Source organism: Hemitrygon akajei, chromosome 29, assembly GCF_048418815.1.
Source record: "Hemitrygon akajei chromosome 29, sHemAka1.3, whole genome shotgun sequence".
NCBI classification, from domain to species: Eukaryota; Metazoa; Chordata; class Chondrichthyes; order Myliobatiformes; family Dasyatidae; genus Hemitrygon; species Hemitrygon akajei.
This window is the reverse complement of record NC_133152.1, coordinates 46,995,921-47,009,931: the sequence shown is the minus strand read 5'-3', so window position 1 is coordinate 47,009,931 and position 14,011 is coordinate 46,995,921.

Sequence of the window (14,011 nt, the reverse complement as noted above, 5' to 3'; positions counted from 1 at the left end):
CTATTGTCGGAGTAGGGCACGCCTCCCTACTGCTTATTGGTCCGTTGCAACTGTCACCTAGGTAGAGTGCCGCCGGCGAGCAGGTGAGCACCTGTCAATCACTGCCCAGGCACACGTCCGCAACTTAACAAAAACTATTCTCTATTAGAAATAATAAAGTCTAAGGATTGCAAATAGTTGGAAAACCTCGAGTCAAAAACCAGTAAAATAAAAGTTTGATTATGCAGATGTGCATCATTAAAGAACTCCTGTAACCAAGACATACCGTCTCCAATCTTAAGACACACACTCAATGTTTCAGGAACAGATTCTAACGTTCAAATTAAATGTATTATCAAAGTACTGATACTGTATGTCACCAGATACAACACTGAGATTCAGTTTCTTGTGAGCACATTCAATACAACTATCGAATATTAACAGAATCAATGAAAGACCGCACAACTGGGTGTTTAATCAGACTGCAGACGACAACAAACTGGACAAATACAAAAGTAAATAAATAACAATAAATAAATAAGCAATAAATATTGAGAACATGAGTTGAAGAGTCCTTGAAAGTGAGGCCATAGGTTGTGGGAACATTTCAATGATGTTCAATGAAGTGAAGTTAACCCCTTCGATTCAGGAACCTGATGGTTGAGGGTTAATAACTGTTTATGAGTTTAGTGGTGTGAGTCCTGAGGCTCCTGTACCTTCTTCCTGATGGCAGCAGCGAGAAGAGAGTAGCACGTCCTGGGTGGTGGAGGTCCCTGATGAAGGATGCTGCTTTCCTGCGACAACCATTTATGTAGATCTGCTCAATGGTGGCGAGGGCTTTACCCGTGATGGACTGGGCCATATCCACTCCTTTTTGTGGGATTTTCCATTCAAGGGCATTGGTGTTTACATAATTAATCAATAGACTATTTTCCTCTCTTCTTATTGTAATTTATCATTCTTTTATTATTTTGTATCGCACTGTATTGCTGCCACATAACAACAAATTTCACAATATATGCCAGTGATATTAAACCTGATTCTGATTCTGTGTTCAATAAAAAAAATCTTTCTGAAGGAAGACAAACTTGATCAAATGGTTGTGGAGTTATTGAAATATGATATGGAAAGACATTGCTCAGAACACCAAGAATCAGCTACCAGACGAATAGAAGTCACTTTCCACACCATTTCTTTCAACGCATCTTTCTTTCTCCTTGAGGCAGCTTCCTAGCTTCTCCTGATTACTCTTCCCTCTGAGCTAAGTGAGCGCACGGCCTGTGCGTTAACTGAAATGCTCCCACACACATTGCCTTTGTTGCTACACAGTTGGAATCTTCTTTCATATGATGTTAATATATTTTTGAAATTATGCTAAGATAAATTTGAAATCTATATTTATATAACTGTGAAATACCCTATAATTAATTATGTTAATGAATGTAATCTATAAATTTTTAAAATAAACATATACAACCTTTACTTTGAAACATTTTAGAGAACTGTAACAATAAACACAGAATAGAAGTCAGTAGATCATTGTTAACAAACCCGCGACATATATTTTTAAAAAATATTTGAAGTACTGCAGTTTTCAGGCCACATAAAAATTTCCTGCTCAGAGCAATGGTTGGTCTGTGCAGCTGTAAAAACTGATCCACCGTTGACAGAGCTTACAACCCTGTCCAATCCATTTCCCATGCTTCGGTCCTCAGTCCAAGTCCTCCCACCCGTAGGGCAAGGATGGGCTCCCAATGCCTATACCACCAAAGCTCCACTTGGACAGGATCACACTCAATGCAAAACCCACGTCACAACCCCATCCTCATCTCTGCTTTCAATGTCCCAGAGAGATGTTTGCTCTCCCCCATCCCCACTATTCATTTGTCGACACAGTGCAGAAACAGACCCTTGGCCCACTATATCGATGCAAAGAAGCAGGTACAATATCATTTCTCCTCACCCAGCACATTCCAACACAATCCAGCTAAAGGTGGCTCTGTCATGTGATGGTCAGCACCAATTTTGCCGTTCTCTGTGAGGAGTTTGTACCTTCTCCCCTTGGCAGTCTGGGTTTCCTCCAGGTGCCCTGGTTTCCTCCCACTGCCCTGAGGGTAGTAAGTCGTGGGCCAGAAGCATCTGCGGACTGGCCTAGCACCTCCTCACACTGTGTGCAAATGACGCATTTCACGGTATGTTTCCCCGTACGTGTGACAAGTAAAGCAAATCTTTAATCTGTTTAATCTTTAAGCCTTGGAGGCACGACGTCTGTGAGTCTTCTAGTTCAAACTTCCTCCAAATTCAGAGAAAATCTTTCATTACAATTCCTCTACATTGCCACAATCAAACAACACTTTGAAGAAACTCCCCCATTTAGGCAGCAACTTACTTTCTGCCCATGTTTAGGGCAGCAGTGGAGGTCCTCTATCCCTGGCAATGTTCAGGGCTTCCTCTACTGTGTCAGTAACTTCCTCTCAGCTTTCACTACTGCCAGCCATGCGAGTTCTGGGTGGGGACTCAGGAATGCCATCACACTCAGGTGTAGAAGTATTCTTCATTGCTGTTTGTGTTACAGTTCTGTTTGACCGGTCAGGGTCATTAGCCGTGAGCTGAACCCCAAACCTGGAGGACTGCTTAGTTTGGCCTCTACCCTTTGACCTGCTTTGCATGGCTGACCATACCAAGTGTCAAAGCATAAAACCCTGACTCCAGCCAACACAGCTCTCTGGGTCAAGGAGGCATCCAAGCCTTGAAATCCTACGAAAAGGCTGTAGTCCTCTTGGAGGATTTAGCCTGCAAGGCTGATCCAAACTTCCAACTTCCTCTCTAACCTACTGTTCCAGTGAAGTCCAACAAAAGCTTAAGCGTATATTCAAGATTGTTTAATGTCATTTCCTGTACACAAGTGTAAAGGAGAACAAAATTATTCTTACTCCGGATCCAACACAGCACAAAAAATACAAGATAAAGAACACAATAAATGTAAACACCTAAGATAGTTTATAAACATACATTGATTGTATGTCCATAAAGTGACACTAGGCACAGAAGTGTCTGTACATAAGGTGACTCTGACAGGAAATGATAAAGTAGTGGTGTTTGGGGGTGTGGAGGGGTGGGTTAGTGGGTGGAGGTGTTGATCAGCCTCACTGCTTGGGGAAAGTAACTGTTTTTGACTCTGGTGGTCCTGGCGTGGACGCCACACAGCTTCCTCCCCGATGGGAGTGGGACAAACTGTCCATGAGTCGGGTGGGTGGGATTCTTCGTGAAGTTACTGGCATCTTTCTGTTTGTATGTTGGATTCGGCTTTGGGCTGGTTGGTGAAATCTGGGCCTGGAGCGAGTTGCTGGGTGGCGAGGTCTAGGCTGCAGCTGGGTCCTGGTGCGAGGTACGATTCACTGCTTAGACAATTTAAACGCTGGGTTAGATTGGAGGTGCTATTCACTCCTCTCTCCAGGATGAGGAGTCTTTCACTGTCTGTTCTTTGGTCAGCCCAAATAGACCGAGAGATCAGGGTGTTGGGATCCTGGATGAGAGCCGATGTTGCTCCTTCTCCACGATGGTCGTCTCCATGGCATTGAGGCTCCTGTACTCCGTGCTCACGATTATGATGAACTGATAAGTGAGGCTTTGGGCCCACTCTGGGCTGCTCCGGGCTTTGGATCCAAGGACTTTGGTTCAGAATCTCGAATATACCCCTGGTGGTGGTAATGTGTTGGGCAGTTTTGTCTGCCCGTTGTAGAGCCTCTCTGTCTGCCACAGTGCAGGTTTCGTACCATGCAGTTAGTGATGCATCGTGTAGGATACTCTCTTCTACACATATAAAACACACACTGTATTGAATACTCATGATCTTTTTTAAAATTTTATTGACATACTGTGCGAAATAGGCCCTTCCAGCCCCTCAAACCAAGCTGCCCATCAATCCCCTGATCACAAGCTGGTTTACAACGACCAACTAACCTATCAACTGGTTGGTCTTTGCACTGTGGGAGAGAACTGGAGCACCCAGAGGAAACCCATGTGGTAACGGGGTGAATGTACAATCTCCTTATAGGTAGCGGCAGAATTCTGCTTCTGGAGCCCATTCACATCAAGGTTTGACGTGTTGTGCATTCAAAGATGCTCTTCTGCACACTGCCGTTGTAACATGTGGTTGTGTTACCGTCAGCTTGAACCAGTCTGGTCATTCTCCTCTGACCTCTCTCATTAACCAGTCATCTTGACCCAGTCTGGTCATTCTCCTCTGACCTCTCTCATTAACCAGTCATCCTGACCCAGTCTGGCCATTCTCCTCTGACCACTCTCATTAACCAGTCATCCTGACCCAGTCTGGCCATTCTCCTCTGACCTCTCTCATTAACCAGTCATCCTGACCCAGTCTGGCCATTCTCCTCTGACCTCTCTCATTAACCAGTCATCCTGACCCAGTCTGGCCATTCTCCTCTGACCTCTCTCATTAACCAGTCTCCTGACCCAGTCTGGCCATTCTCCTCTGACCTCTCTCATTAACCAGTCATCCTGACCCAGTCTGGCCATTCTCCTCTGACCCCTCTCATTAACCAGTCATCCTGACCCAGTCTGGCCATTCTCCTCTGACCACTCTCATTGACCAGTCATCCTGACCCAGTCTGGCCATTCTCCTCTGACCTCTCTCATTGACCAGTCATCCTGACCCAGTCTGGCCATTCTCCTCTGACCTCTCTCATTAACCAGTCATCTTGACCCAGTCTGGCCATTCTCCTCTGACCACTCTCATTAACCAGTCATCCTGACCCAGTCTGGCCATTCTCCTCTGACCTCTCTCATTGACCAGTCATCCTGACCCAGTCTGGCCATTCTCCTCTGACCTCTCTCATTAACCAGTCATCCTGACCCAGTCTGGCCATTCTCCTCTGACCTCTCTCATTGACCAGTCATCCTGACCCAGTCTGGCCATTCTCCTCTGACCTCTCTCATTGACCAGTCATCCTGACCCAGTCTGGCCATTCTCCTCTGACCTCTCTCATTGACCAGTCATCCTGACCCAGTCTGGCCATTCTCCTCTGACCTCTCTCATTGACCAGTCATCCTGACCCAGTCTGGCCATTCTCCTCTGACCTCTCTCATTGACCAGTCATCCTGACCCAGTCTGGCCATTCTCCTCTGACCTCTCTCATTGACCAGTCATCCTGACCCAGTCTGGCCATTCTCCTCTGACCTCTCTCATTGACCAGTCATCCTGACCCAGTCTGGTCATTCTCCTCTGCCCTCTCTCATTAACCAGTCATCCTGACCCAGTCTGGCCATTCTCCTCTGACCACTCTCATTAACCAGTCATCCTGACCCAGTCTGGCCATTCTCCTCTGACCTCTCTCATTGACCAGTCATCCTGACCCAGTCTGGCCATTCTCCTCTGACCTCTCTCATTGACCAGTCATCCTGACCCAGTCTGGCCATTCTCCTCTGCCCTCTCTCATTAACCAGTCATCCTGACCCAGTCTGGTCATTCTTCTCTGCCCTCTCTCATTGACCACTCATCCTGACCCAGTCTGGTCATTCTCCTCTGACCTCTCTCATTGACCAGTCATCCTGACCCAGTCTGGCCATTCTCCTCTGACCTCTCTCATTGACCAGTCATCCTGACCCAGTCTGGCCATTCTCCTCTGACCTCTCTCATTGACCAGTCATCCTGACCCAGTCTGGCCATTCTCCTCTGACCTCTCTCATTGACCAGTCATCCTGACCCAGTCTGGCCATTCTCCTCTGACCTCTCTCATTGACCAGTCATCCTGACCCAGTCTGGCCATTCTCCTCTGACCTCTCTCATTGACCAGTCATCCTGACCCAGTCTGGCCATTCTCCTCTGACCTCTCTCATTGACCAGTCATCCTGACCCAGTCTGGCCATTCTCCTCTGACCTCTCTCATTGACCAGTCATCCTGACCCAGTCTGGCCATTCTCCTCTGACCTCTCTCATTGACCAGTCATCCTGACCCAGTCTGGTCATTCTCCTCTGCCCTCTCTCATTAACCAGTCATCCTGACCCAGTCTGGCCATTCTCCTCTGACCACTCTCATTAACCAGTCATCCTGACCCAGTCTGGCCATTCTCCTCTGACCTCTCACATTGACCAGTCATCCTGACCCAGTCTGACCATTCTCCTCTGACCTCTCTCATTAACCAGTCATCCTGACCCAGTCTGGTCATTCTTCTCTGACCTCTCTCATTGACCAGTCATCCTGACCCAGTCTGGCCATTCTCCTCTGACCTCTCTCATTGACCAGTCATCCTGACCCAGTCTGGCCATTCTCCTCTGACCTCTCTCATTGACCAGTCATCCTGACCCAGTCTGGCCATTCTCCTCTGACCTCTCTCATTGACCAGTCATCCTGACCCAGTCTGACCATTCTCCTCTGACCTCTCTCATTGACCAGTCATCCTGACCCAGTCTGGCCATTCTCCTCTGACCTCTCTCATTAATCAGTCATCCTGACCCAGTCTGGCCATTCTCCTCTGCCCTCTCTCATTAACCAGTCATCCTGACCCAGTCTGGTCATTCTTCTCTGACCTCTCTCATTGACCACTCATCCTGACCCAGTCTGGTCATTCTCCTCTGACCTCTCTCATTGACCAGTCATCCTGACCCAGTCTGGCCATTCTCCTCTGACCTCTCTCATTGACCAGTCATCCTGACCCAGTCTGGCCATTCTCCTCTGACCCCTCTCATTGACCAGTCATCCTGACCCAGTCTGGCCATTCTCCTCTGACCCCTCTCATTAACCAGTCATCCTGACCCAGTCTGGCCATTCTCCTCTGACCTCTCTCATTGACCAGTCATCCTGACCCAGTCTGGCCATTCTCCTCTGACCTCTCTCATTGACCAGTCATCCTGACCCAGTCTGGCCATTCTCCTCTGACCTCTCTCATTGACCAGTCATCCTGACCCAGTCTGGCCATTCTCCTCTGACCTCTCTCATTGACCAGTCATCCTGACCCAGTCTGGCCATTCTCCTCTGACCTCTCTCATTAACCAGTCATCCTGACCCAGTCTGGCCATTCTCCTCTGACCCCTCTCATTAACATGGCATTTTCGTACGCAGAACTGCCACTCACCGGATTTTTTTGTTTTGTTTTTTGCACCATTCTCTGTAAACTCTAGAGATTGTTGTGTGTGAAAATCCCGGATCAGCAGTTACTGAGAAACTCCAACCACCCCATCTGGCACCAACAATCATTCCGCAGTCCATAAGACCATAAGACAAAGGAGCAGGTCGACCAATTGGCCCATCGAGTCTGCTCCGCCATTTTATCATGAGCTAATCCATTCTCCCATTTAGTCCCACTCCCCTGCCTTCGCACCATAACCTTTGATGCCCTGGCTACTCAAAGTCACTTAGATCACATTTCTTCCCCGTTCTCATGTTTAGTCTGAACAACAACAGGAAGAACAAGAAAAAGAGGGAATCTGAGAGGAGAGGAGAGTGGATCATGGGAGAAAGGGGAGGAGGAGGGGAACAGGAGATGATGGGCAGTTTATGAGAAGGGATAAGGTAGGAGGGGAGCCAGAATGAGGACTGGAGAAAGAGGACTGGAGAAAGAGGGAAGAGGGAGGTAAGTTGAAGAAATTGATGTTCAGGTTGGAGACCACTCAGACGGCCCATGACAGATTCCAAGAGAGTAGTCACATGATCAATACATTGGAATGTCACACTACCTTTCATTGGGTCTTCACTGAATAGATCAGCCTCTCCTATGAATTCTGAACTGGTCCCACAGATCAACAGTCCCGTGGATGTGCTCTCCTGAAAGCTGAGGCACACTGAGTGCTTGGCAGAGCCTCACTCAGAGACCCTCTATGACAGCATAGTCACAGCAGTATGACATAGCTTCACTGACCCTGACATGAATCTCATATTGTCATATTTCCACCTATCACCTCCTAGCTTCTTACTTCGTCCCTGCTCCCCCACCCACCTGGTTCCACCTATCATCTTCAAGCTTGTCTTCCTCCCCCCTCCCCCCAATGCCTCATTCTGGCCTCTTCCAGTCCTGATGAAGAGTCTCAGCCAGGAACACTGACTGCTCATCCATTTCCATGGATGTTACCTGACCTGCTGAGCTCCTCCAGCATTTTGAGTATGTTGCTCAGGATTTCCAGCATCTGCAGAGCCTCTTCTGTTCATATTAGACAATTTTCTTATGTCTGATAAAAAGTTCAGTACTTTTTTTATATGTATTCATTAATGGAACATGAACACCAAAGTCAAAGTTCAAAATTCAAAGTAAATTTTATTATCAAAGTCCATATATGTCACCACATACAACCCTGAGATTCATTTTCCTGCAGGCATCCTCAATAAATCTATAGAATAGTAACTATAACAGGGTCAACGAAAGATCAACCAGAGTGCAGAAGACAACAAACTATGCAAATGTAAATATAAATAAATAGCAATAAATAACAAGAACATGAGATAAAGGGATAAAGAGAACTTGAAAGTGAGATCATTGGTTGTGGGAACATTTCAGTGAAGGAGCAAGTGAAGTTGATTGTAATTATCCCCTTTTGTTCAAGAGCCTGATGTTTGTGGGGTAATAGCTGTTTTTGAACCTGGTGATATGAGTCCTGAGGCTCTTATACCTTCCTCCAGACAGCAGCAGCGAGAAGAGAACACGGCCTGGGTGGTGGAGGTCCCTGATGATGGATGCTGCTTTCCTACAACAACATTCAATGTAGATGTGCTCCATGGTGGGAGGGCTTTACCAGCGATGTACTGGGCTGAATTCACTACTCTCTGTAGGATTTTCCATTCAAGGGCACTGACGTTTCCATACCAGGTAGTGATGCAACCAGTCAATGTACTCTGCAACACACACCTATAGAAGTTTGCCAAAGTTTTATGTGTCATACTGAATCTCCACAAACTTCTAAGCAAGTTCTTCATTGGCCTTTCCTACATTTTTTCTCCGTCCCTAATTGACCTGGATGAGGAAGCATTCTAGAATCAATTAATGCAATGACAGGCTAGATCGGGAAACGGTGACATTGGTGATCTTTACTGTATTGATTTATTTTTATTTAGAAACACAGTACAGAATAGTCCTTCCAGCACTTCCAGTACACAGACAGCAACCCACCGATTTAACCCAAGCCTAATCACGGGACAATTTACAATGACCAATTAACGTACTACCTGATATGCCTTTGGACTGTGGGAGGAAACCAGAACAGCTGACGAGGGCGCTTCAGATCCCTCCAGACTAAGACTAATAGGCACTGGAGAAGTTTTTTCCCTACTGCGGTCACTTTGCTGAACAGTTAACTGCCGGTTAACTGTCGGCTAACTATTACTTGGATTGCACTACCTGTATGTATAATCTATTTTCATTTATATTTATCATCATTATTGTTATGAGCAGAGAGACAACATCTGCCGGAAGTAAATTCCTTGTACGTGCATAGGTACTTGGCGATTAAAGTCTGATTCTGATTCTGATTCTGATAAACGCCTCACAAAGGATGCCAAGACTGAATTTTCACAATTTGTATTCTTTTGCTCATTGGTTGTTTGTCAGTCTTTGTTTAAGATTCAAGATTCAAGTTCACCTGTCACTTGTACATCGAAACATACAGTGAAATGCATCATTTACATTAACAATCAACACATCCAAGACCATGCTAAGGGCAGCCCGCACGTGTCGCTGTATATTCTGGCACCACATAGCTTGACCACAATGCTAGGCCTTGTACACAGCTTTTCATAAATTCTACTGTATTTCTTTATTTTCCTGTAGATGCCCACAAGAATATGAAGCTCAGGGTAGTTTATGGTAACATAGGTACTTCAATAATAAATCTTACCTTGACTTTGACTAGAATCATCATCCATTGAAATAACATCAGTCCCTGAAATTATAATGGAGGATGCTGCTTGCTGACCATAACACTTGGCGACAGCTGTGTATGGACGGGGGTTCATATTCTGGAGATGGAAAGAACAACCAGAAGACAGCAGGAGAGAGCCAGGAGAAATGCAGCCATGGTTGCCATCACTACCACCACCACTCCCACATATACATGTCCCACCTGCAATAGAGCTTGTGGGTCCACGATAGGACTGTATAGTCGTCAAAGATCTCACTGTTAAAGGAGTGGACGTCGTCATCGGATTCAGATGGACAACCAAAAAAGAATGGGAATTTAGGAATTTGGGAATTTTGTTTTCCTTTCTGGGATGCTGCTTCTATGCATGGTATTTGTCCGGGTCACTACAGAGAAGGTGATGAGTAACATTCTTTCTGGATTCACAGGAAGCAGTTCGATTACTGGAGCAGCATGGCAGCATAGCGGTCAGCATAACATTATTCCAGTGGTCAGCTGGATTCAATTCCCGCTGTTGGGAACTTATACATTCTCTCTGTGACCACATGGGTTTCCTCTGGGTGCTCCGGTTTCCTCTCACATTCCAAAGAGTCGTTTGGGTTATGATTAGGAAGTTGGGGACATGCCATATTGGTGCCGGAACAGTGGTGACACTTCCGGGCTGCCACCAGCACAACCTCAGACTGCGTTGGTCATTGATGTAACATATTTCACTCTGTGTTTCAATGTACATGTGACAAATGAAGCTAATCTTTAAATCTTGACATACCTTCTTCCCTTCCTCAGCAGGGTAGTCACAAACCCATCCTGTAATTAATAGAAATCTCCACAGTACGACTCCTGTGCTTGATGGTTTTTTTTATTGGATCTAGGAAGCTTAAATCTTCATAACGTTGTTTTGTTGACTATAAATTAGGTGCTCCGATTTCTTTCCACATTCCAAAGATATACGGGTTTGCAGGTTAATTGGTCACATGCGTGTAATTGAGCAATGCAGGCTCTTTGGGCTGGAAGGACCTGTTATGGTGCTGAATCTCTAAATAGAAACAAAATTAAAAACTCAGCAGCTGCAGCTCAGATAAAAGGGAAATTTACAGAGGTGGCCACACTACTCCAGGTGTGGAGACAGACACAGACCAGACTGGGTGAGGATGGAAGCTCCCATACACTAAAGGGTTCCAGTGAACCAGAGAGATGTTTACAGCAGAATGGTAGTTCTATCACCGATAATGGCTCTAAATTCTGGCGAGTTAATTCATTGGATTTAACCTCCCCGGCTGTCCTGGTGGGTCACATCTCTCTGGATGATTTCACGAGACCTCGGGATAGACAGCAACCTACCTATCATGCTAGCTAGCACACCCTTCAAGTACACTGCCACCTTCCAATTACAGTCACATCCAAACAAGATGCTGGAGTTCAGACAGCATCTGTGGAGGGAAATTAACCCACGCATCATCAATCTTCAGGCCATGCCTCTCAGGGACTTGTGCTAATCTTATCTTTGTGATTGCGCTGTATGTGCGATTGTGACTATTCTGCATCAGCTGTGTGTGACTGCTGGTATTGTGTTTTGTTCCTTGGCCCCAGAGAAATTATACTTCATTTGGCTGTATACATGTGTATGGTTGAATGACAATTAAACTTGAATTTGACAGTTAACGTTTCAGGTAGAGATTCTTCATCTGGACCCAAAGAGTCAACTGTCCCTTTCTATCCACAGAGGTTGCTGACCGTTTGAGTTCCTCCATTGCCTGGTCTTCATCTTGTTAAGCCCATTGGCCCTACTGGGGCATAGGCCACCAACAACAGCTCACTAGAGACGTCCGTCCTGGGCTGCAGGTTGATTGGTCCTGTGGCCTCTGCTTTCACCACACAGCTTCATGTCTTCTAGGCAAATTTTATATCATTGCAGTGCACAGTTGCTGCAAAAAGGCACGATTTATGTCATATAATATAATCTAGTGGTAAGAAACTGAATGCTGACATCCTCAGAATCACAACGTCAACCATCCTCTACCTTAGCGGCTCCCAACACTTTGTATGCTCTAGAGCCTTACCACTGACCAAGGGATACGTGAACCACAGGCTAGGAACCCCTGTTACCTCATCAGACACTGTTCGACACACTCAGCCCCTCCAGCAGTTCGTTTTTTTTGTTTTTAATTCCCGTGTCTGCCGCCTCTCAAGTATGGAGTCTCGAGAGTGATCACCACCACTCATCACTGTTCTGAAGGGATGTCCTAATCCGAGACTGTGCTCTCTGGTCCTAGACTCACCCACTATTGGAAACATCTCCTCTCTTCCTGCTGCTAACATCAGGAAGAAGGTACAGCAGCCTCAGGTCCCACCTCAGCAGGTTCAGGAGCAGTTATTACCCCTCCACCATCAGGTTCTGAACCAGTGTGGATAACTTCACACTCTGAAATGATTCCACAACCTATGGACTACTATTTATCTATTATTATTATTATTATTATTTATTATCAGTATTATTTATGTATTTATGTATTTATTTATTTATTATTACTTGATTCTTTTTGTATTTGTGCAATATGTTAGACTCTGTGTGTGGTTTTTCATTGATCCTATTGTATTCCTTTATTCCACTGTGAATGCCTGCAAGAAAATGAATTGGTGACATAAACATTCTTTGTTAATAAACTCACTTTGAACTCTCTATCTAGGCCTTCCAATATTTAATAGGTTTCAGTGAGATCCCTCCTCATTCAAGTACAGGCCCAGAGCCATCAGGTGCTCCTCCAACCCGAAGGAACACCATTCAGCCGCAGGTGAAGAAACATTGAAGGCAATTTTATTCACTACGAAGGAAGTTGGGAAAGTGAAACAAACCAGCTGTTATTACATCATTCAACTTCACTTCTGAGCTCATGCCAAGATGAGTTCCTGATTATTCTGCATCCACACCAACCTTGATATAATCTCAGTGGCCACTTTATTAGGTACATCTATACAGCTGCTTGTTAATGCAAATATCTGATCAGCCAATCATGCAGCAGCAACCCAATATATAAATGCATGCAGACATGGTCAAGAGGTTCAGTTGTTGTTCAAACCAAAGATCAGAATAGGGAAGAAATGTGATCACAGTGACTTTGACTGTGGAATGATTGTTGGTGCCAGACAGGGTGGTTTGAGTATCTCAGAATCTGATGAACTCCTGGGATTTTCATTCACACAGTTTTTAGAATGTTTACAGAGAATGGTGCAAAAAATAACAAAAAGGAAATCCAGTGAGTGGCAGTTCTGAGGGTGAAAATGCCTTGTTAATGAGAGAGGTCAGAGGAGAATGGTCAGACAAGTTCACAGACAGTAACTATGCATTACAACTGTGCAGAAGAGCATCTCCAGATGCACAGCATGTTGAACCTTGAAGCGGATGGACTACAGCAGCCGAGGACATGAACAAACACTGAGTGGCTGCTTCATTTGCTACAGGAGGTATCTGATATATTGCTCATTAGTGTATGGCATGGCCACTTCTTTATATAAATTCAAAGCTCCTTACTGCCCCTCAGGTATGTTTCCTCAATGATCAGATATTGAAATACAAACTTTAGTCAGCTTTCGGCAAAGTATTCTGTTAACCGCATAGCAGCAGAAACTGTGAGCAGTTTCAAACTCCTGAGCGTGTACATGCTCCTAGAACACACCCTGCACAGTCAGGAAAGCTCACTAATGCCTCTACATTTGAGGAGGCTGAAGAGAGCCGGACTTTGCACATCTGTACTCACGTCATTCTACAGATGTGCAGTGCAGGGCATCCTAACATGCTGCATCGCTGCTTGGTGTGGGAACTGCACTGCGGCGGACAGGAATGGTAGTCAAAACTTTCCGAACGCGTTGCTGGCAAGAGCCTATTTGCCGTCAAGGACATACTGTATATACAGAAAGATGCTGGAAAAGGGCCACACCATGAAGGATCCCACATCATCAAGGGTAACATCATGAAGGATCCCACTCACCCTGCTCATGGACTGTTCATCCCACTCCCAGCAGGGAGGAGGCTACGTAGCATCCACACCAGGACCACCAGACTCAAAAACAGTTACTTTCCCCAAGCAGTAAGGCTGATCAACACCTCCACCCACTAACTCCATCACTACTTTATTATTTACCTTATGTACAGCCTAGTGTCTTTTTATG